The sequence below is a fragment of the Cyprinus carpio genome, chromosome A18 (genome assembly GCF_018340385.1).
Source record: "Cyprinus carpio isolate SPL01 chromosome A18, ASM1834038v1, whole genome shotgun sequence".
Lineage (NCBI taxonomy): Eukaryota > Metazoa > Chordata > Actinopteri > Cypriniformes > Cyprinidae > Cyprinus > Cyprinus carpio.
In genome coordinates, this window is record NC_056589.1 from 14,163,695 (window position 1) to 14,189,638 (window position 25,944).

Sequence of the window (25,944 nt, forward strand, 5' to 3'; positions counted from 1 at the left end):
TGAGAATCTTAAAATCCTTACATTTACATATCCTTACATAAGTAATTAAGTACTTTTAAAAATAATTGCAAATTGAAAAAAAAAAAAAAAATTAAAACAGTTAAGAATTCTAAACTAATATAACTTTAAAACATTACTAACTAACATGAATTATAATATATTAATTTATCTGTCTAATCATGTCTAAAAATATAATAATTATGTCTACCAAGCTCTGATAATGGAATATAATATTAACAGACTATCCAAATGTTAATAAAACAATAGGCCTATACCTTTAGAAGCACGTGTGTGTCTGTCACTTTAATGGTATGGTTCACACAAAAATGAAATTAGTCATAATTTACCCAGGTTGTTCTAAACCTTCATAAAATTATTTCTTCTGTTGATCACAAAAGAAGATACTTTGAAGAATGTGATGGTTGTAACTTCCATAGTACGGTAAAAAAAAAAAAAAAAAAAAAAAAAAACATCTGAATCATTTGGTACCAGAAACTGTTTGGTTACCCACATTATTTAAAGTATCTTCTTTTATGTTAAACAGAAGAAAGAAATTATTACAGGTTTAGAAAAACTTGTAGGTGTGACATTTTTGGGTGAACTGTCCATTTAAGTCAGACAGTCCACCGTGAACAACTTCATTAGTTACAGGACAGACACACTGAACATCTGACACACTGAAACTTTCCCATTCAGCCCTACATCTGGAGAGTCTTGTGTTCAGAGGGCAGATGTGAGCTCCAAGATGTTTTAAACCACGCAGGTTTGTTTAGCGCATGCTGCGCTCATGTGAAAGGGCTTTTAAAGTAAATGAGCTTCTCTAATAGGCTACTTCTTATTAAATTCATTTAATTATAATTGCTATTAATATTATAAATATGTGTTGGCCTTTGTAAAATACGGGACAAATCATTTTACCTTAAATACGGGACGATTCTGTATTTTAAGGGATGGGGGGCAACCATAATAACTGGCTGTGTTTACATTAATTTTTCATCATAAAAAAAAACATTTTGACACGCAAGTGCATTAAACCACTTACACTGAGTCGCGCACAGCCGCAAGCGTGAGCAGTCTTCACAAACAAAGCGTGAGTCAGCATTTGAAATTGAAAGCAGCCTTCTATTAGTGAGGTTCATATTTGAAATATATAAGTCCACTGCATTCCAAACCACATAAATGATGACTTCATAGAGCATAGTAAGGAAAATTCCAAGGGGCGAAACCATGGAACCATGGAACCAGGTAAGTGTTGCAATGCGCACTCAGACCCCTCTTCAGGTCCGTGCATTCCACCTTGCTGCCCCACCACAGGTATGTCGAAGTCCCACGGGTCCAGATTGTATGGTGTCTGGGTTTGCGTTCAAAGGACGAGCATATCAGTACGAGGTCCTGCCCTCCGGGCTGTCACTGTCACACCATGTCTTCACGTAAGCTGTGGAGGCAGCCCTTGTTCCACTGAGAAAACAGGGCATTCGCATTCTCAACTACCTCGATGACTGGCACATGCTAGCTCAGTCTCAGGATCAGTTGTGTGCACACAGGGACTTGGTGCTTTCGCACCTCAGCTAGTTGGGCCTTCGGGTCAGCTGGGAAAAGAGCAAACTCTCCTTGGTGCAGAGGATCTCTTTTCTCAGTATGGAGTTGGATTCAGTCGAGCACAGCCCCCGGAACAGGTCTCCAGGCATGCAGTGGTTAACACAGATGCCTCCACCACTGGCTGGGGGGCCACGTTCATTGGGCTTGCAGTGTTGGGGGTGTGGACGGGCCCCCAACTGCACTGGCACATCAATTGCCTAGAGTTGCTGGCAGTACGCCTGGCCTTGAGCCATCTCAGCAGGAACTTACGAGGCAAGCGCATGCTGGTCCGTACAGACAACACTGCGACCATTGTGTACATCAACCGACAAGATGGTCTATGCTCCTGTTGCATATCGCAACTCGCCCGCCACCTCCTCCTCTGTAGTCAGAAGTATCTGAGGTCGCTTCGTGCCATTCACATTCCTGGGCTGCACAACCAGGAAGCCGACGAGCTGTCAGGAGCTGCACTCCCAGGAAAATGGAGACTCCATCCCCAGACAGTCCAGCTGATTTGGAGTCATTTTGGAGACGCTCAGGTAGAACTGTTTGCCTCTCAAGAAACCTCTCACTGCCAGTTGTTCTACCCCCTTGCTGAGGGAACACTTGGCATGGATGCAGTGGCACACAGCTGGACGTGAGGCATTGCTCATGGTGTCTTACTGGCCAACTTGGTCTTGGTTCCCGGAACTGCTGCTCCTTGTGACAGCCCCTCCTTGGCAGATTCCTCTGAGGAAGGATCTACTGATTCAGAGACGGGGCTCCCTGTGGCACCAGCATCCAGACCTCTGGAAACTTCATGTCTGGTCCCTGGATGGGACACGGAGATTGTAGGTGACTTACCCCAAGAGGTAAGTGACACCATTACTTCGGCGAGAGCACTGTCTACGAGACACACTTATGCCTTAAAGTGGAACCTGTTCGTCAAATGGTGCTCTTCTCACTGAGAAGACCCCCGGAAATGTCTGATCAGAGTCGTGCTGTCCTTTCTGCAGCAGGGGTTGGAGTGAAGGCTGTCTCCCCCCACCCTTAAAGTATATGTGGCTGCGATTGCTGCCAACCACGACCCCATGGAAGGTAAGTCAGTGGGGAAGCATGACCTAATCAACAGGTTCCTTAGGGGGACGAGAAGGCTAAATCCTCCACGGTCCCCCTCTATTCCCTCTTGGGACCTGTCTCTAGTGCTCAGAGCACTACAACAGGGCCCATTTGAGCCTTTGCAGACAGTCGAGCTTAAGTTTCTATCAAGGAAAACTCTGCTCCTGCTTGCATTGGCCTCCATCAAGAGGGTAGGGGACCTTCACGCATTTTCGGTGGACGATTTGTGCCTAGAGTTTGGGCCGGCTGACTCCCTAAGGCCCCACCCTGGCTATGTGCCCAAGGTTCCCATTAGTCCCTTCAAGGATCATGTGGTGAGCCTGCAAGTGCTGCCCCCGGAGGAGGAGTGGAGCCAGTGTTACCCTGTGTTCCTGTGTTCTCACCTCAAATAGGTAGAAGCAATGGGAGGCCCCTGGTTTGGGTCGGCTTGCTAAAACCGCTCCAGATAATCCATATCGTAGACCCTGTTGAGCTCCTCTGTCCCTTCAGCAGCAAGACATGGCGGAGTGTCCGGCACCAGGCCCTCACTCGAAGAAACCTTGAGAACCACTAGGGGGCTGGGTTCCATATGTAAAGACCTAAGTGGATCCCATATGTGTAAAGTCCACAGTATAGCCTCAGAGCCCTGTGTTTCCCCAGCAGACTTCCTGCTATTTTCAAAGAGGGTTACAATCACCTCTAATCTTCCATATGCTCCTAGACGGCTCAGCTCCTCAGTGAAAACCTGAATATGCACTACACCTGCTGCCTACTTATACTCATGCTATGATCAGTGGCAGCTGGATGCAATTATCGCATGCCAATGTGCATAGGCTGGTTTAGTTTACAATCAAAGTGGATTGGTCTCTCTAAGCGAGATCCCAATTTGTCGGTCATCCGATGTGACGTCCCCGTTCCCTCCTTCAGGGAACGAGGGTTACATATGTAACCGAGATGATATCAGATATCTACTGCATCTACACTTTATAAGCAGTGGTACATTACTAAATAAGCACAGAATTCAATATAATTAAAAAAATAGATAAATAAAAAATGAAAGACATTTTGTTACTTTGTAACATGTTACTTTGAGCCCTGCTTATTTTCTAACCCTGATGTGCATTCACATTGAAAACAGATTTGAACAGTTGTCTTTTGCAATCTTCAGAGGTCCCAGGAGAGCTGATGGCGTACCTCTACAAACACATGCACATTGAAGCAGCATGTCTATTACATGTTCCTACTCTAAAATGGATTTAACTGGATTGAGCTCTAAAAGACGTGTTTTAATGGCTTTATGTATAGTTTCTTACCTTTACAAATCCACCGCTACTGAGAGGATCTGCAAACTCAAGGCCAAATTCAACCTGAGGGCTTATAAGGAAGTGGAGAAGTTTCAACGCTTAGTTGACACTGACAGCAACACCACAGTCACTCCAGAGTCCTCTGGAGTAAGATATTTGATATTTATTTTACAAGTGAAACCTCGCCAGCAGCTACGTATTTTTTTTTTTTTTTTTTTTTTGGATGGGCAATAAAGTTATTCTGTCGATATCTTATGATGTGTAGCCTAAGCCTACTGTCACAATAGTGTACTCAAACAAAATGTGCATACTTGCTTGTGGTTATTAGAGAAATGTGTAACCTGTGTGTATGTAAAATGTGTATCTCTAAAAGTGAAAAGAGGCTTATTTACAAATGCTTAATTTACTACATTTATTGCGCCTTTCCTTTGCAATTGCAATGACTACAAAATCATTGGTCATGCAAAATTAATCAAACTGTTGTCCAAGGAATAATCACAGTTGGCCCTCCTGAGAGACTTCTTTTATGTTCCATAAACTTATCAATGGAAAATAACCTGTTGTACAATTTATTGTACTTATCAACCTGCCTGACATCAAGTGGTGACAGCTGGTATTACATGTTATGGTATCCTCTGTAGATTCAAGGAGAAATAAGAGCAGTATCAACATGATCATACATACAATTTAACAAGATTTATAAAAGCAAATGTATTAAATTTTAAGAACATGGAAGACTTAAACATTTCAGTCATGTAACCCGAGTGAACAAATAGAAATAAACACAGAATGTAATTCAGTCTAGCACTATTAGTGAATTATGTCTGGGAAACAATTTTAACAATTAATTTTAACATGAGAATTGTCCCTCAGCTTTAACTTCCTTACTTTCCCCTGGGCTCAGACCATGCTGTTTGCCCTGAATGAAATCAACAACAGAAATGACATCTTACCTGATACTGAGCTGGGTTACGTCATCTATGACTCCTGCTTCATCATTTCCAAAGCCGTAGAGGGAACGCTCACCTTCCTGACAGGCCAGGATGAGGCTGTGCCCAATTGCCATTGTGGGAATGGACCCCCTCTCTCTGCTCTAGTGGGGACTGGAGGCTCTGATCGTTTCATAGCCACAGCCAGGATACTCGGCCTATACTATTTCCCACAACTACCACTGTATTTGGGACAATGGCATGATACTCATTTATTGATTCAGATTTATTACTTATCTATTACTTATCTATAACTTTTTTTTTTTTTTAAATCAAGGATAAAGTTGCCCTGATATCATAGCAAAGAAAAAAAAATCCTCAATAAATATAGGAAATTCTTGAAAAGGAAAACAAATTTAGTAGTTTGACAATCTTTTGTTATTATTTGTTAAAATATTATTACTATAATTATTGTTTAAATTCTATTAAAATTAATTATAAATTATATATATATATATATATATATATATATATATATATATATATATATATATATATATATATACACACACATTAGTAGAAGTAGAAGCATGCAAAAAAAATGAAAAAAAGGAAATTATATTTTGGTAAATTGGTAAAAAAAAAGGTAAATTTCTAAAAACTAAATAGTATAGTTTACAGTCTATCTATCTATCTATCTATCTATCTATCTATCTATCTATCTATCTATCTATCTATCTATCTATCTATCTATCTATCTATCTATCAAAAGTGTCAGTAAGATTTTGAGATTTTTTTAGAGAGAAATTAATACTTTTATTAAGCATGGATGCAATAAATTGATCAAAAGTGACAGTGAAGACTGTTGAAAATTTCAAATAAATGCTCTTTGACCTTTCTATTATTTTGTTTATAACACTGCTAGTAATAAGAAATGTTTCCTTTCTATAATGATTTCTGAAGGATCATGTTAAAATATTAAAATATATTAAAATAGAAAACAGTTGCTGTATTAATATCTTGGAGTAGGCCAATGACTGTTTTCACTGTATTTTATGATAACATTAAAGCAGCCTTGGTGAGTATAAGAGACTTCTTTCAAAAACATTAAATAATCTTAAAAACACTTGAATGGTAGTGTATATTAAAAACAATGATTAAGATTCAAAACATTCAAAAAAGTATTGCTTTTTACTTGATGGTTATACCACATTACTTTTTTGGAGCCGTTCATTTGAAACTTTTCTTGAGGACATTTCTAATAACTTGGCACATGTTTTAAACCAGATTTTTTAAAGACTTTTTATTTTTCATTGACATGTTTTCTTAGGCTTATTTTTTTACATCTTTTAATTACTATTTAATAACATCAGAAATCCATCAACAAATACATCTCTGAGTGTTTAAACTGAGCCGAATTTGTCTTTCCACTCCTCTAGATGAGCTACGTGTCCTAATGTTCAGTTCTTGAAAGCAGCTTTCAGTACCCCACCTTCCTCCGCACCATCCCTAATGACGAGCACCAATCTGTCGCTATGGCAAAACTAGTGCTACATTTTGGCTGGACCTGGGTGGTCAAGAGGTTCAAGGAGGTGGAGGAGGAGGCGGGAGTTTGCATATCCTTCTCTGAAACCCTCCCCAAGATCAGGAACCCAGAGGCCATCAAGCGCATCATGCAGGCAATGCTGGATTCCACGGCTAAGATCATCGTGGTGTTCTCCTCTGACGTGGATCAGAGCCCCCTTGTGGGGGAACTGCTACATAACAACGTCACCAACCACACCTGGATCGCCAGTGAGGCCTGGGGCATTCTGCCTGTCCTGGCAGGTACAATCAGAATCAGAAAGAGCTTTATTGCCAAGTATGCTTGCGCATACAAGGAATTTTTTTTATTGACATAAGCTTCCAGTACACAGAGACAACAACACACTGTCAAAAAAAAAAAAAAAAATAAGTGTATAAACAATTGTGCTATAAATGATAATGGGATAGGATTGAGTAAGATGCAGGGATGTACTATGATGGAGGGGTAACAAATAAATATAAGGATATTGCACATTTTTATTGCATAAGTGGGGAACTATTAACTGTTCATGCGGTAGATTCCCTGGGGGAACAAACTGTTCTTGCGCCTGACTGTCCTGGTATTTGCGGCTCTGAAACGCCGGCCAGATGGCAAAAGTTCAAAGATGGGGTAACTTGGATGTGAGGGATCCAGAGTGATTTTCTGAGCCCTTTTCTTCACACTGGATGTATACAGTTCTTGAAGGGTGGGCAGGGGAGTAGCAATAATCCTTTCAACAGTCCGAACCGTTCTCTGTAGTCTTCTGATGTCTTATTTTGTAGCTGAACCAAACCAGACAGTTAATGAAGTACACAGGACAGACTCAATTTCGGCTGAGTAGAACTGTTTCAGCAGCTCCTGTGGCAGGTTAAACTTCCTCAGCTGGCGAAGCAAGTACAACCTTTGGTTGGGCCTTTTTCACAATGGAGTCAATGTGATTGTCCCACTTCAGGTCCTGAGAGATGGTGGTTCCCAGGAATCTGAATGACTCCACTGCAGCCACAGTGCTGCTCATGATGGTGAGTGGGGGGAGTCCAGTAGGGTTTCATCTGAAGTCCACGATCATCTCCACTGTTTTGAGCGTGTTCAGCTCCAGGTTGTTAAGACTGCACCAGACAGCCAGCTGCTCAAACTCTTGTCTGTAAGCAGACTCGTCACCGTCCTGTATGAGGCAGATGACCAGTAGTGTCGTCTGCAAACTTCAGGAGCTTGACAGAGGGGCATTAGATGTGCAGTCGTTGGTGTACAGTGAGAAGAGCAGTGGGGAGAGAACACATCCCTGAGGGGCACCAGTGTTGGTGGAGCAGCTGTTTGACATGAACTTCCCCAGTCTCACTAGCTGTTGCCTAAAGTCCATAAACAGGATCCTCAAGTCCCTGTTTTGTCCAGATGTTGCAGGATGAAGTGCAATCCCATGTTGATTGCATCATCCACGGACCTGTTTGCTCGTTAAGCAAACTGCAGGGGGTCCAGTTAGGGTCCAGTGATGTCCTTCAGATAAGCCAGAACCAGTTTTTCAAATGACTTAATGACGACAGATGTTAGAGCCACAGGTCTGTAGTCGTTAAGTCCTGTAATCTTGGGTTTCTTTGGAACGGGGTTGATGGTGGAGCGTTTGAAGCAGGAAGGCACTTCACACAACTCCAGAGATCTGTTGAAGATCTGTGAAAAGATGGGGGCCAGTTGGTCAGCACAGGTTTTCAGACAGGCAGGTGTAACACCATCTGGGCCTGGTGCTTTTCTTCTTTTGTTCTTCCTGAAGACCTAGCGCACATCATCTTCACAGATTTGAAGAGCAGGAGGTGTGGAGAGGGGGATTGCAGGAGGTGTTAACGGTTGTGAAGAGAGATGGTCAGAATGGGTGTTGGGGGTCTCAAATCTACAATAAAACTCATTCAGGTAAATAGGGTTTGCGGTCAAACGTGCAGATATACCTGGCCTGAGAGAGCATCTGCTGAGCGTTAGTCCATATAATGATCATATAAGGAATTGTCTTCAACTGTACTATGAACTATAGGCAGGTATTGAGAGGCATGAGGAGATGCACTGGAGAAGAGATGCTAGAGAAGTTAAATACTACTTTCACGGACATGTCACAGTTAAGGATTACATATGTTTGTAAGGCTGTATATGCCGTGGCACATGCCCTGCATAACCTAGAGCACTGTAAAGACGGGAGTGGCCCATTTGAGAATGAGAAGTGTGTGACATTACCAAATTCAAGCCTTGGCCAGTACAACACACATGGACAGTGATGTGTTTTGTTTAATCTTCAATGTCTCATTTATGACTACTCTTGTGCTCTCCTTTTAGCTGAGGTACTACTTGAAAAATCTCAGATTCACTGTTCCTCACACAGGTGAGGAGATATATACTTCAATAATGGTGAAGTAGACAGCTTTTATGAAATCTTAAATTGGCAGAGTGATTCAGAAGGGGGATTGTAACCACATCAGTTACTACAACAGCACAGCACCTCCTGAAGAGAAGTTGATCATCAATACTGGCTCCATCATATGAAACAACGATATTCTGGAGGTGAGGAATGTTATGTGATGTGTGTAATTTAACATGATCATGAATTAGAACATGTAATAGAAATAATGCCTTCCATTGATTAAAATATTAAATAAAAGCTATATTTAAACATTTATTATTTAATACATATTTAATGTCACGTGGTCGTGGTTGTTAACAATGTAACCAAAATCAACATCAGTAACACATAGACCGTTTCTCAATACTAAATGCTGTTATTTCTATTGCACATTAATATTTAATGAACAACAATAGCCATTATATATTTTTTTATAAAAACAATTGCTAAACAATTCATTAAAAAGTACAGAAGCAGCACTCTGATACAACATTATCAAAGTTGTATACAAATATAAAGTTGTGAAACATTGCCTTCAGCCAAAACTATGTGCTGTAAAAGGTGATATCTTTATTAATAAACTGCATATTTATAGCTCAAACAACTACATTCTCTCCTTTAAAAATGTTTCAAACTGCATTCCTTGACACAACAACAGCAGTATTTGTAAAATTATATTGGGTTTGGTTGTACGCCATGTGAGAAATTATGCAAGCTGAGTGATAGAAATGGTGAAATGGTTCCCGTGGCGATGCTGGTAGAATATCTTATGGCTAGAAAGACCTAGCCAGACAGATTCGAGGACCAGAAGTAACTGTTGTTTATCAGAATTTAATATATATTTGAAAAATATTGATCTGTCGATTATAACATTAAATGTATAATATACTGTATTTCATATCTATTTATCGATTACACTTTATTTTTTATAAATATTTGAGAATATTTATATTTAATAAACTAAGATCAGAACAATGTTCTGATATAATCTACCGGTTAAAGTTTGTCTGAAATTATTGCATGTTAAATTTTATAGAATAAAAACAAAAAAAACAAAAAAACTAAAAAAAAACTCACATACATACACACACACACATATATATGTTCTGGATCCAGACTGAAGCTTGTGCAAATCGGCAAAACAGAGAAACAAATAGAAACATAATTAGCGTAGCTGCTGTTCCAGCCAAGTAAAATTAATTAGTTTAACCCAAGCTAAAGAATAATAACCTGCATTTGATCAGTTATAACTGCAGTCAAAATTATGAGATGCATTATTTGAATGCTTGGCCAAAGAGATGTGTTTTTAATCTAGATTTAATCAGAGAAAGTGTGTCTGAACCCCGAACATTATCAGGAAGGCTATTCCAGAGTTTGGGAGCCAAATGCGAAAAAGCTCTACCTACTTTAGTGGACTTTGCTATCCTAGGTACTACCAAAAAGGGAGCGTGATGGATTGTAGCGTGGTAGAAGACTAGCTAGGTACGCAGAAGCTAAACCAGGCCTTACAGGTTACTAATAATATTTTGTAACTGATATGGAACTTAATAGGTAGCCAGTGCAAATACTGTAGTATTGGGGTAATATGATCATATTTTCTTGACCTGGTAAGGACTCTAGCGGCTGCATTTTGGACTACCTGTAGCTTGTTTATTGAAGATGCAGGACAACAGTGCATTAAAATAGTCCAGTCTAGAGGTCATGAATGCACAAACTATCTTTTCTGCATCAGAAACAGGTAACATGTTTCGTAGCTTGGCAATGTTTCTAAGATGGAAGAATGTTGTTTTTGTAACATGTGAAATATGATTTTCAAAAGACAAGTTGCTGTCTTAACACCCAGATTTCTGACTTAAAGGAAGTAACAGTACATCAGTCTAGTTGCAAATTGTAATCTATGAGATTCTGTGTAATGTTTTTAGTACAATAAGTAATATATCTGTCTTATCTGAATTTAATAGGAGAAAATGATTGGTCATCCAATCTTTTACATTTTTAACACACTCTGTTAGCTTAGATAATTTAGAAGTTTCATCTGGTCTTGTTGAGATGTATAGTTGTGTACCATCAGCATAACAGTGGAAACTAATCCCGTGTTTTCTAATAATATTACCAAGGGGCAACATGTATATTGAAAATAGCAGAGGACCTAGGACAGATCCTTGTGGCACTCCATATTTTACTGGTGATAAATGAGATGACTCCCCAATTAAATAAACAAAGTGGTAGCGATCGGACAGGTAGGATCTAAACCATCTTAACCCTCTGAAGTCGATTAACTCGTATACGCGTTTTGGGGTATTTTCTCCTGATAACCCCGAAAAGAACTTAAATTACACTTTCAGTTTTGATCTTACAGATAAGAGCAATACATCAATCGAATCTGTAAAGGGTCTACTTTTTTGTATACAGACATAATAACAACAAAACTTTGTGCACTTACAAAATAAAGATAACAAACAAGGAGTGCTGTCTGCAGCCTTTGTCTGCGCTGATCTTCAGTTACAAATGCGTCATTAAAATGAACCGTAACCTCAGTGAATACTCAACGAAGAGACATGAGAGAGATATCTATAGAAAGCCTGACATGTCTACTTTTAAACTAAACAAGTGCTGCTGAAAACAAATATTCTGTGATAAAGTAATCCATATGAAAACAACGCGATGTCCGTTTTTCACGTCTCCCTTCATTATCTTCTAATGCGACCACGCCCCCGCGCCGAGCGCGCTTTTGAGATTCAAATGTTTCACTGAAGCGCGCGGCTTTAGAACACGCCCACACAACAGAAGACAACGCAGCGAGATTGTTCTTCAAGTTTTTTTTATTTTACTGTTTAATTCGCGATGAGAGGAATAAGACAAAATTCACCCCAAAAAGATGTGATGTGGTTGAGGATTTGAGATTTGGAAAGAATGAAGCACTTTATTCAGCAGAGATCATAAACATGAGTAAGTCTCTTTTTATTTATATACTTGTACTAGTTTTCACATAACGTGTAAACATTTTACTAGTTAGACTTTTTCCAAAGACTTTTTCCAAACTATAATTCCTGACTAAATGTATAATCAAGTGAAATATTATGAAGTTTCAATAACAATATACACTACTATACCTTTCAAAAGCTTGATGTAAATAATATAAATGTAACAATAAATGTAACTGTAACAAATGTAACAATCATTGCTGTTCTTTCAATTTATCCCCCCTAAAAAAACGTAAAAAAATATTCTCTGCTCTTTTCAACATTAATAATAATAATAATAATAATAATAATAATAATAATAACAATAATAACAATAAATGTTTTTTTTTTTGTAGAAAATAAGATTGTTAAAAGGATTTCTGAAGGATTGTGTGACGAGTAATGATGCAAAAAATTCAGTTTGAAAGTCAGCTTTGATTGTTCCTAATAAACTCTTTAACTATTTAACTAGGGTTAAAACCTGCCCTTGAATACCTGTATAGTTTTGTAATCGATCTATGAGTATGTTGTGATCTATGGTGTCGAAAGCAGCACTAAGTTCAAGTAAAACTAGCAATGAGATGCAGCCTTGGTCTGACGCAAGAAGAAAGTGATTTGAAATTTTAACAAGTGCAGTTTCTGTGCTATGATGGGGCCTGAAACCCGACTGAAATTCTTCATAGAGATAATTTTTTTTTGCAGGAAGGAGCACAATTGAGCAGACACAACTTTTTCTAAAATTTTAGACATAAATGGAAGATTTGAAATGGGTCTGTAATTTGCCAGTTCACTAGGATCTAGTTGTGGTTTCTTAAGAGGCTTAATAACTGACAGCTTGAATGGTTTTGGGACGTGACCTAGAGATAACGACGAGTTAATAATATTGAGAAGCGGTTCTTCTGCTACAGGTAACAACTTTTTCAGTAATTTAGTGGTTACAGGATCTAATAAACATGTTGTTGGTTTAGATGGAGTGATAAGTTTATTTAGCTCTTCCTTTCCTATAGCTGTAAAGCACTGCAGTTTATCTTTGGGTGTGATGGATAAAACTGAAGTATTAGATGCTGTAGAATCTATTGCTATTGTATTTCGGATGTTATCTATTTTATCAGTGAAGAAATTCATAAAGTCATTACTATTTAACTGTGAGGGAATATTTAGATCGGGTGGCGTCTGGTTATTTGTTAGTCAAGCCACTGTGCTAAATAAAAACCTTGGATTGTTTTGGTTATTTTCTATGAGTTTGTGGATATGCTTGGCCCCCGATTCGCACAATCTGTGTGCAGTGAATGATGCCTGCCCAGCACCAGCATGGGTATCCGGCAGGGAGAACCAGTCTGCTGCTTTGACTGTATCCTCTATGCAGATGGCGAGATCTCAAACACAACAGGTCATGAAAAAAAAAAAATGTTTTAATTGGTTACTTTTAACTGACAATTTTGTCAATTTTAACAACACATACATTTCCAACAGATGCACAAGCCTGTATCCAGTGCGATGAAGACTACTGGTCCAGTCCCAATCATGATGCATATGTGCAGAAGACCTTTGAATTCCTGGACTTTGCTGAATCTCTTGGGATCACACTGATCACCATTGCTGCTTTTGGGGCTTTACCAACTATTGCAGTTGCGATTATCTTATTGATGCACCTTAACACACCTTTGGTGTTTAAACTGCATTCCAGCAAAAATTCCAGTCAGAATGATCAAAGCTTTATTGGCCAGTCAAGCATTTACAGTAGGCTATTATTTACAAAAGTATTCAGAACGTCAAGTAAAGAAATCGAAATGAAGGGAAAAAATTAATATAAACGAATATACAAATATAACCAATAATAACAGGATAATAATAATAATAGTAATAATATACAGATATTATGGGAAAAAAGACAATCAGTTAATGGACTTACAACACTGTAGGATGGATAAAAATGGTTTCTTGTAGGCCTATTTTATATTATGCACTTTATGTAACATTTATACATGATAAGCTTCATTTGAATGCCGACTATCGCACATAATACAGCCCGGTAGCAAAGGCCTATGGTTAATATAATAATTTAATGATGTAATCATTTCTATAATAATTAATATAATAATTTCTTAATTGAAAATAAAATATTAATGAATCCATCTCTGATAATCCCGGGTTGCTATGGTCACGCAGGTTTGTTTACGCATTAAACTCATGGCCACAAGAGAAAAATGTAATTCCCTCAACATAAGAAGTCGTGGCCATGAGAAATGGATGTCGTTCCCTCAACATAGCATCTCGAGGCCATGGACTAAGGATGTCGCTACCTCGAAAAAATTAACTTGTGGCCACGACATATTATCATGTTCCAATGAGTTATTATGTCGTGGCCACAACAAAACTAAGTGAACCAAACATGTCACCTCCTGGGCACTGTATGAAGGGCTTTTAAGGGGGTTGTATCTTTTTTTTTTTTTTTTGCATAGTTTTTTTTTTTATGTATTATTCTTATAATACAATTTTTTTTTCATAATCATAGTTTTTATGACCAAATTCCACCATCCCAGAAGTTCCTGCTGCTTTACTTTTAAAACTTGCATGTGAAATGAGATACAGTGCTTTGCAGCAATTTTAATATCAAACTGTGGGTTTGCTGGCAATTCTGAAATATTTTTTAACTGTCACATCCCGATGTATTCATCTAATATTAGAACACTAGAGAGACTAATTTTTGGAGCTAAGTTTCAATAAATTAAACTATAGAAAGCAGACCAATTGCACCAACTGTAGAGGAGGTGCAACCAAAAAATGTAAATATCCAACTTATGATATAATGTAATAAATGAATGAAGCCATGTTAAACCCAGTTAATAATTATATTTACTCTAATAAATTAATCAATTATTTTTTTTTCATGAATTTTGTACAGTAGAGTTACAATATGTTTTCATTCTACTACATACACAAATTATATTTCAAATTGTCAAGGAAAAACTGATTCCTATTTTTTTTAGTACTTTAAACAACAGATACACTATAAAAGAGAGAGAGAGAGAGAGAGAGAGAGAGAGAGAGAGAGAAAGAAAGAATAAAATAAAGAGGACGGAAAAAGAAAAATGAAAAAGATTCCTCATGATATGACCCCTTAAAAGAGCAACATTTGCGCTCAGGGATATTTTTATGTTTGTAGCTTAGTTGTTCAAATTACATGAAAACTGACTACAAAATAAAACATTTTTTCAGAGGCAAATTCTAGTCATAAAGGGATGAAAAATAAAGTGGTAAATGTAATGCTGAGGTCTGACAGCAGGTGGAAGCATTGGAAGTTCATAAACTGAGATCTCTTTCCACTGGAGAGGACACAATAAATTAAACTCTCCTATTTGTTACATAAAAGAGTTATTGTAATACTGTAGTTTTGCTGTCATACAATGAAGTATATTTTTGTGAAAATTCTGTAAACTATGCTGTTAATTGATTTGTGAATTTGAAAATGAATTTGAAAATATAGATTAGACTGCGTGTGTTTTAGGAGGCATCATAGATTTATCAAATGTGAACTGTTTAAAAGTACACTCACTTCTGAACAGGACTCTACTGAGGCTTTCATTGGATTGCTTGTAAAGAGTATTAATAAAAACGTGTTGCTTTATCTCTTTGATTTATCTTATTCATAAACGTTACAAGAATGTCCTGTTTCAAAATGCTGTTTTTATTTTGCTTCAGTTGTTTTATTTTCCAGACACTATGTGAAGTGTGACTTTTTAAGAATGGGTGATTAAACCCCTCACAGACTCTTAACATTTCCTGCTGTAAAGAACATGTTCATGTTTTCTTTATTTATTTAATACTTGGTGTTTCAAAAAAAGCATATAAAATAGACATCTGAGACAACATTGAAAGTGATCCTCAAACCCCTGCCCAAAAATCAGAGACAAAATATAACATTTAAACCGTAAAGTGGGGTTTAAATGTCTGAGACAACATTGAAAGTGATTTTCAAGCCCCTGCCCTTTAATCGCCAATGCAAAAGTGTCCTTTTGGTTCGATTTAGGTGCCCCCGGACCATGATTTCTAGGGTTGGTAATATAATTTTTATGATAACTTACATTAATAAACCATTAACAGACATTACATAATGCTTAATGGATCATTAGTTAATATATATTCAAAGAGTTAGAAACGTGAGACAATGTGCTTGTTAATGTTTGCTAATACACTTATTAAACTTTAGATAATGTTCAAACAATTCATTATGTCATGTAAGTTAAAATCCTTACAAATGCCATTAAACTTTAAATTCAATATGATCAAGCACTTATTGAAAATCTACATTTGATTACTATAAGGGAACATGGTTCAATCTGTTTATGTGTTAATGCACACCACTTCTGCTGCTATTGAGGTAGGAACAGGTATTATATTGTTTTGATAAAAAAAAAAGTATTCTTTAGAGGTCAGTTTGATTACTATAAGGGAACATGGTTCAATCTGTTTATATTATATTGTTTTGATAAATGAACAAGTACTTTCTTAAAAAAAAAAAAAAAAAAAAGATTTGTTTTCTCCTGTTTATTTATGATTCAATGAATACCCTGTTTAGTAACATACTGAAGAGTAGTATACTAATGTAAGTGTTGAAGCAATACAATCTTTTTTTTTTTTTTTTTTTTTTTTTTGTGCACCAAAATTACAATCTATTGTCTTCAGCAAGCATTTAGCTAAACTTTACCAGCCACCATTTACAAAAACCTGGTTACATAAGCTAAAAGTCCAATGCCCATAAAGAAATTCCATGATCAGTAATCTTTTATAAACATTTACAAATGATGAATAGTTTTAGATTGGCTACTGCAAAAACATGAACAAATGATTAATAAATGATTAGTAAAGATGTGTGAATAGAGGTCTACACAACAAAGACCAACAAATGAAGATCATGAACTGAAACTTTACTAAGATTTGTTAGCATTTCAATTTACATTAAATAATGGTATGTTAATCATTGGGTAATGTTTAGTAAGTTCATTAGGAAACATTAACAAGAACATAATCTCATATTTCTAGCTATGTGAATGTATATTAACTAATGATCTGTCAAGCATTATATAATGTCTGTTAATGATTTATAAATGAAAGTTATTATAAAGTGTTACCATTTTTATTTATCACATTTACAATATTTACAATAGTGTGTCAGAGAGAATGAGTGTGCATGGTTCACTTAATGCCATTTTCCACTCTAAATGCCTTGTGGAGTGATGATATTTTTCTATAATTTGACATGTAACAACACACCCTCAGTGAAAAATGTCTCAGGAAGACCTTTGTAGTCTATCTGTGTGTGTGTGTGGCTGGTAACTGGTTTTGGTGTAAACAAAATATTTGAATATGGTCTTGGCAGAGAGGCCAAGTGCCCAACTCTGGACTAAACATTGAGCACTGATAAACGCAAACCTGACGACTGACCTGTCAAGGCATGATTTTAATAATTCATCAGGTTTTTGTGAACAACTCGTTAAAGGGGTGAGATTAATAATAGATGCAATCCAATAGGAGGTGTTAGGATGCATGCACTTGCTACTAATTTGGAGGGCGGGATTCATATCAAGGGTTGCCCTTCAGTTCACAGTGAATGTGTTTGTGTGTGTGTGTGTGTGTGTGTGTGTGTGTGTATGTGTGTGTGTGTGTGTGTGTGTGTGTGTGGGGGGGGGGTCTGTTTTTTTCTCCAACCTGTCAGATACTGAATACTGTGCAGGGGGATGTGTATGTTTATGATATATGAACTCTGCATCAAAAATATATATCTAAAGGTTAAGAGTTGTAAGAGTGTTTAGGATTGTGTTCAAGAAGGTCAAAGCACAAAGGTTCAGATGTGTGTTCGGCATTCTTAAAATGTACTTAAACCTTTTTTTTTCACTTTGTACACATCACAAGTCTCAAAAAGCTCATTTTGCACAATACATTAAACTCTATTTTTTTAACCTGAGTTAAAGGCCTTTTTTAACACTTAGTTTGGCTAATCAAATATAGTTTATATATGGTAATCAGTCAATTAGAATACCTTAGATATGAATGTTATTTTGTAACTGATGTTCAAAAAAAAAAAAAAAAAAACCCTAGCTAATCTCAAGGGCACCATTGCTTTACTTTGTGATGACTGTTAAAAATAAATTCAGTAAACATCCATCAAGCTCAAGTCCTATTAACTGACAAGATGGGAATGAATCAGAGTTTAAAAAAGCACACCACTTACAGACACATTATTTACTAAGCGGATAATCATCATCAACAACAGATTGTTAGCTGGGAAGTTAGCTTGTGCTGCTCTATGCTGACAGAAACTGTCTGAGACAGAAACTTGTGCTGCTCTATGCTGAGAGGTTCTGAGAGACCTCCATTAAAACTTACACCATCTCTGCTCAAGTGTTGTATATTAAATGTTTTTCAGATCAAATGGAGGCAGAACGAGATATGACAGATCAAAAGTGCCCTACAGGTGAGAAAATCATGTTCAGATCTAACATCTGCTGCAATAAATAAATGACCTGCATGGCAGTCATTTCACTCCTTCCTCTCTCTTTGAGAGAAACTGGCAGAACAAAGACTTTTATGTTAAGCAGTTAAACATATTGAATTACTGAGGCTGTAGAACACAGTAACAGCAATATTACTTTATCACCTTATTCTATCAGTTTTTGAATCACATTTTGACTTAAAAACCAAGGACATAACCAAAAACAGTAAAATGTAATTTATTGTATTGTTTCTTGAATTTATTGTAAATTTGCAAATAATTTTTTTTTGTTTTGTTTTGTTTTAAAATACACATCATCTTGTGCCTACTATGGCCAAAAACCTAAATTCAATTCTGAATTTACATGAATAATGTAAAATAGCTTATATTTTACATTCAATACGGTGAAATTTGACAAAAAGTTGAGTAGGGCTAGTTTGCATCTTTAAATAATATTGTGCTGTTTAGCTTTTAAAACACTTGACAAGTGTTAAGCCTAAATGTTTAACAAGATCTCTTTGTTAAAACCGGCTTCAGTAAAGCCTTGATTTGATCTCATTTTGACATGATCACTGCCCGCTGAGGTAGTCCAAATAAAAATGTATCTTTAAAACCTTTTAAAATTGATAAAATTTTGGCCATTTGACTATTGAATTAATTTCTGCCCGCTGTTAAAAAAAATTGTGAATTGTGAATGATTCACTCCAGTGAGTCAGTTGTTTTAAATATAACAGATGAGCAAAGCTTGAATTGGTTTGCAATTCAGATACAGGCTCTCTATGCACTACGTTGTTTGGAAGGATTTGTTAAACGTTAAACTAGTAATAATGCAATACAAAAAGAACTGAACACAGAACAAGGAGCACTGGATGGAGAGGAATATTTACCCCGAAAACAGTAACACTGAAGCACATCAGTGACATAACTGTACTGAAACATTTTAGAAATCAACCATGCCTCCAGACTCCCCAAGATAAGTGTTTATTTGATGATGGCCTCTGCCTTATTACTGAAAAAGGCTAGAAACGGCCCTGGTAAATGTATGTGTATAATATGTCATGTACACAGGTCTTTGTAGTCTTTTACTTCATGATTGTTTTAAAACATAGGCCTACTTGTGTTTTAACATTTGTTCCAGCAAATGTCTTTCTTACAGATCAATCCATTGGCCTATAATGTTTGCAGTTATTACGTTTATTAATAAAGTTACTGGCCAATTGCTGAGTAACTCTGTTTTATTTTTACTAACCAAATCCTTGGTGAGTGTTAATTTAGGATCGTGCATGGAGGTGAGAAATGGTGCAGAATGAATCTAAAAATGTGTGTGGAAAGAACTGGAGCCTGTGACAGCTGTTCTGTCTGGTTAGAATGGCACACTGAAGTAATTAGACACCAGATTGTCAGGAAAGCTTTGCTATACAGTGGCTGAGAAGAATCTGTTTACCATTCTAGAATGGAAGGACCTGGCTTTAAGCATTTGTATACACAGAGAGAGAATCATATTCCTTGCTTCTTTTCTTTCTCTCTTCTAGTACCATCTCTGATGCCTCCTCGTGTGCACTAATTATGGAAACTGCTGTGTTTTTTTTTTTTCTTTTCCTGCTCTGCATATCCAGTAGAGATAAAGCTGCTCCCTTGGCTCTTTTAGATAAGAAGCAGACATCATTCCATTATTTCTCCCCCCTTTCATTTTAATCTACAGCCTTCACAATTGAAATAAAATCACTTGGCTGAATGAGAGCCCTTGGGACCAAGACAATTTTGACTCAAAATGATTTGGTTTGATGAATTATATCAGACTAAGTAACCTATTTGACCCCTACTCAAACAGCACAGTGTGCATGTCTGTGTGTTAAAGAAGAGAACATGACCAGTCATTTTAATGCCAAACAGCATAAACTAAGTGTTGATCCCAGAGCCAGAGTCCAGGGACAGACCAGTGAGTTCAATAGAGTCCAGGAGATTTTTTTCTGTTTAGCCCCACTTTTTTATTATTATCACGGCTCAAATTATTGCTCACTAATTTATCTTTTATCCCTACTCTCCTGTTGTATTTCGCAGTCTCTTGTCCCTCATCATTGCTTCATTTCCAGTCTCTTTCTTTACAATGTTGAAGTGATGTATCATTTCACTCTCAGGATGAAAAACATATTTTAATATGAGGAAATAGCAGGATATTAAACCATATAGCCATCTGTTCAGTGCAAGATTGTGCAACGTTCAGGATGCAGAATTGTAGTTTTAATTATAATAATTAATCAGATGGAATAGTTAAACTGGCACATTTACATTATCAATAGATTCAAACTTTGGTTTCTATATTTATTTTTATTTGTAAAATACATCCATACATTCACTATCTCTCTTATGCTCACCAATGCTACATTTATATTTAATATTTACTTTATAATATTTATTATTATTTAATACAGAAAAAAACATAATACAGTGAAGTATTACTACAAATTTAAAATAGCTATTCAGTTATAATTTAATATTTCTGACATAAAAATAATACAGTATTTTTAGCAGCCAGTGTTCAGCGTCACATGAATCTTCAGAAATGATTCTAATATGCCGATTTAATGCTCAATAATTTTTTCTGCGATGGGATGTGACATCTCCATTCCCCCTATAAGGAATGAGCGTAACCGAGACATTCCCTTTCAGTAGGTCACTTTCGACGTCATGTCGGTGACCGACAAATTGGAATCCCTTACCAAAGTGCCATGGATGCTGCCACTTCCAGTGTCCTGTGCGAGCCACCTGTGCCCCTTTTTTGGTGCAGGCCGGGGTTTTGCAACAAGAAGTCCATTCAGTGTTGTTGTAGCACTACCCACTCAGTAAGATTGGATAACACTGGGAAAACATACCCATTCCACTTGGAACAAGGATGTTGCGGAAGCCCCATCCTTCCCGAAGGAGGTTTCGAAGCAAATACACACATGAATATCCGTTTAGGTGCATATGGAAGATTGGAGGTGATTGTAACCCTCTTGGAAATGGCAGAAGTCAGCCGGGGAAAAACGGGCTCTTAGGCTATACCGTGGACTTTACACATCGTGGATCCACTTAGGTCTCACATATGAATCACAGTGACATAGACTTTAAGGGTGGATGGAGACAGCCTTCGCTCCAACCCTTGCTGCAAAAAGAAAAGCACCACTTTCGATGAGAAGCACACCAGTCGATGAACAGGTTCCACTTCAAGGCATGAACGTGTCTTGTAGACGGTGCTCTCCCCGAAGTGATGGTGTCAACTACCTCTTGCAGTAGGTCACCAAGAACCTCAGCGTCCCCTCCAGGGACCAGACATGAAGTTTCCAGAGTTCTGGATGCAGGTGCCACAGGGTGCCCCCCTCTGAGTCAGTAGATCCTTCCTCAGTGGAATCCGCCAGGGAGGGGCTATCATGAGGAGCATTAGTTCGGGGAACCAGGTCCGAGTGGGCCAATACGGCGCCACAAGCAGGACCTGCTACTCGTCCTCCCTGACTTTGCACAGTGTCTGTGCGAGAAGGCTCACAGGGGGAAACAGATACTTGCACAGGCCCTGTGGCCAGCTGTGTGCCAGTGTGTCCGTGCCGAGAACAACTGGCAGTGAGATATTTTTTTTTTAGTGAGACCCTTAAAGTCTATGTCACTGCGATTGCTGCTATCCATGAGCATAGCTTGAGACAGCTCGTCGGCCTTACAGTTAAGCAGGCCAGGAATGTGAATAGCACAAAGTGACCTCAGAACCTTCCGACTCCAAAGGAGGAGGTGGCGTGGCAAGTTGCGACATGCGACGGGAGTGCAGACCACCTTGTCGGTTGATGTATGCAACGGTCACTGTGTTGTCCATTTCGGACCAGCACGTGCTTGCCTCGTAAGCGCCCTTTGAGATGGTTCAAGGCAAGGCGCACTGCTAACAACTCTAGGCAATTGATATGCCAGTTCAGATGGGGGCCCGTCCAAACCCCCAACACTGCGTGCCCATTGTATGTGTTCTCCCAGCTGCTGGAGGCATCCGTGTAAACCTCAGCATGCCTGGAGACCTGTTCTTGAGGAACTTCTGCCCGGAGGAATGTAAGATCTGATCACGGGCTGAACGTTTCATGACAGGCCAGTTTTACTTGGAACCGGTGAGTGCCGCACTGCCACGCCCACCTCGGGACTCAGCCATGAAGCCAGTGCTGAAGCGGTCTCATATGCAATAGCCCTAGCGGTGTAAGTGCTGCTGCAGCTGTCAAAGGCCCCAGGAGCCTCTGAAATAGTTTCAGTGGGACCACTGTCCTGCCCTTGAACAAATTCAAGCAACTCAGCACCTCAGTTCCTCTGTGAGGCGTGCTGTCTGTTCAGCTGACTCCAACTCCATACCAAGAAAAAAGTTCCTCTGCATCGGGAAGAGTTTGCTCTTTTCACTGTTGACCCGAAGACCCAACTTGCTGAGGTGCAGGAGCACCAGGTCCCTGTGCTCGCACAACTAATCTCGAGACTGTGCTTGTATGAGCCAGTCGTCAAGATAGTTGAGTATGCAAAGACCCTGCTCTCTGAGGAGAACAAGAGCCCCCTCCAAGAATTTTGTGAAGACACGGGAAGACAGGGACAACCCGAAGGGCAGGACCTTGTACTGGAATGCATGTCCTTCGAATGCAAACCGCAGAAATGGTCTGTGGCGCAGAGGGATCGACACATGAAAGTATCTATCCTTCAGGTCGATTGCTGCAAACCAATCTCGGGGATGGATGAACCTGAAGATGCGTTTCTCGGTCCACATCACACTGCCTTTCTTGGGTACAATGAAGTAAGGGATGTAAAACCCCATCCTCATATCGGCTGAAGGGACCGACTCTATCGCATCCTTAGCCCGTAGGACTGCGATCTCTGCACGCAAGACAGGAGCATCAGCCGCCTTCACTGTTGTGAAGCAGATGCCACTGAACCACCCGTGCTACTGCTGGAAATAACCTTCGCCTGGCAGCTGCCAGGACGAACACTAGATCGCGGCAGAGGTGATCGAGCTCCGCCTCCCTGGAGGAAACGGAACATGGCTTGCAGCTCTGAGATGGTCATCTTCCGCAAAGGGAACATGACTTAACCGCAAACACCATCTCAGTGTGTTTAATGCCCAGACACGTGAGGCAGCGATTGTGACCATCACCCGGTGCCAGGTAATGACCGCATCCAGAAACTCATGGGTGAAACGGCGTCTTTAAAAAGACGATCCATCGTCTTTACAAAGATGCACCCATGTAAGCACTTTTAGAGAAATAGGCTCTTTCAGGGAAATGCTCTTGTAGGTGCTAAGACACACAGGGGAAATTGCCGTTTGCAGCACAACATGGGGTAGTGCAGCCTGAAGTGTGCAACCCACTCGACACTGGAACAACCACCGCTGAAGCGCCTTCCGCCAACACAAGTAGCTCCCTAGAGCGCGCTGAACTCGTCACACACTAAGCAGTTTGGTAGGAGCAGAACGATGCTGTTGCTTGGCTCCAAAGCGAAAAGCAGGTATGCATTGCACCTGCTGCCTTTTTATGCTGATGCTGTGATCAGCGGCTGGATGCAATAATCACATGCCAATGTGCATTGGCTTATTTAGTTTACACTCAAAGTAGATTGGTCTCTCTAAGTGTGATCCTAATTCATTGGTCACTGACGTGACGTCGAGAGTGACTGACTTAAAGGGAACAATTGTATCACAGTTTCCACAAAACTTTTAAGCTTTTTTCAGGTTTCTTTGATGGGGGATTTTTTTTTGTAGTTAATCATTTTTGTAACATGATTAATTAATTTTGTGAACAAATTAATTGTCTTTACTTACAGTTTTGATCAATTTAATTCATCCTTGCTGAGTGAATACAACGTACGTGTTTAGTATGTTTAGTATGTTTTTTGTTTTTTTCGTATTGACCCCAAACTTTTAATTTTTTTTATAATACATATATTTTTCATATCAAGGAATAAGTAAGAATACTTTAGCAGACTTACTGTAGTAATTATATATGTTTCCAGCAAACTTTGTCTTGTACAAATAAAATTTCCTTGTCGTCTAATTGCTGAATATCTTTTAACTGAAATTAAGTAAATTCCTCTTCATTTAATTTATAACATTTAATGTTCAATTCAATATTTTAAAGACATAAGACATCATATTAAAATTCCAACTAAGGAATTAAAAGAAACCCAGTTTCTAAACTCTCAGTTTCATTGAGGACTTAAGTTAACTCTGGGAAATGGAATCATTTTAAGTCACACATCTCTTCTCTCTGTTTCAGGGGAAACTTTTAGCGCCTCATGAGAAGTAACAGATAGATCTTCTAGAATGTGTAAAGTGACTGTGGAAGTGAATGGAACTCTAGTAGATTTCTTTAGATTAGTCTCTTGGGCCATATCCATTTTCAGAGCTGGTCTACAATGTGACTGTTTGGTTTTTGTTTGCATGTGTGAGTTTATTTGTGATCTATGTTATGTTTGCTGTCATAGTAACAGGCTTTACTGAGCAATGGCACAGCAACTTTAGCAGAGTCAGCTCAGTAACACTGGGTGCAGAGGTCGTAACCTCTGTTGATGGATGTATGGAGACGTAATGGTTACTGGTGGAAGAGGAGTTTAGTTACCTTGTCTTGAACGAGTAACTCAAATGGTCATGAATACTTTCACCTCTGCCCCCGTATATGAGTATACTTGTGCGTGAGTGTCTTTGCTGTACATTTTCAGCATATTGTTTCACACTTGCCCATAGTGTGAGACGAGTCCAATATGCTTTAGACATGAATGACGGCGTTCTCACCTTTTCTCACCAGTCATCGGGCCGAAGACTGACCTAGCCGTGCTCCGGTTGCCTCTCCATGGCACATCTAAGGTCCACTCGGCATGGTTCTGGTTTCTTCAGCTTATCCTTCTGCTAGCTCTCACTTTCCATCTCACAAACCACTTTGCCCAAACCAAAAACCCACACACATATACTCTTTACCCCAATCATCAGCCAGACCAGTATCAATTATCAATTACCTGTATCAATTATTAAGCCTTGAGAATAGCACTCATCTTTGGAAATGTGACCCAGGAAGTCAGAGCCTGTGGGCTGAGAATGTCTGAAAGAGTGGCATTGAGTTACTCTAAAATTCATATTTGATTACCCATTAATTCCTAAGTGATTGTGACTCATCAACATTAGCAAGGTGATACTCAAGCTTACTGAGAATAATGTACGTATATATATATATATCATATTTGCTGTTTTTCTCAACATACAGGTTTGTGCTAGGCACTTGCTCACATCTCAACTAAAGAAAGTCGGCAAATTGTTTTTGCGCTTTGTTATTTTTCCTGTGTTTTTCTGGTATCAGCGTTGGCACACCTCTGACAATAGATTTGATGGACACAGAGAACAACGATCACTCGTGTTTTGCACCCATTGGCATGTATGCTGGCACATTGCTGAAATTGATTAAGAGAGCCTGTCTTGGGATGTCCTTTTTTTTGTAACCTTCAGGTGAGAGACTTTCTGGTTGCTTTCAAACTCGTCAAGCATGAAATAAGGTACCATACTCCTCTGAAGTACTTGAGAGGAAATTTTAACAGATTTTTGAATTTTTTTGCTGATAATCAGAGGGAGGATTCGTTTTTATGCTGGTTTTGGTGGCAGGGGAAGACAAATTTCTGGGGAAGCAAGCA

The 25,944-nt window shown here is 38.5% G+C and overlaps 1 pseudogene; it reads left to right on the top strand.

Annotated features, from left to right (window-relative positions):
• Positions 1-3,844: 3,844 nt before the first annotated feature.
• On the top strand, positions 3,845-22,354 carry LOC109110639 (annotated as a pseudogene).
• The last annotated feature ends 3,590 nt before the right edge of the window (positions 22,355-25,944 follow it).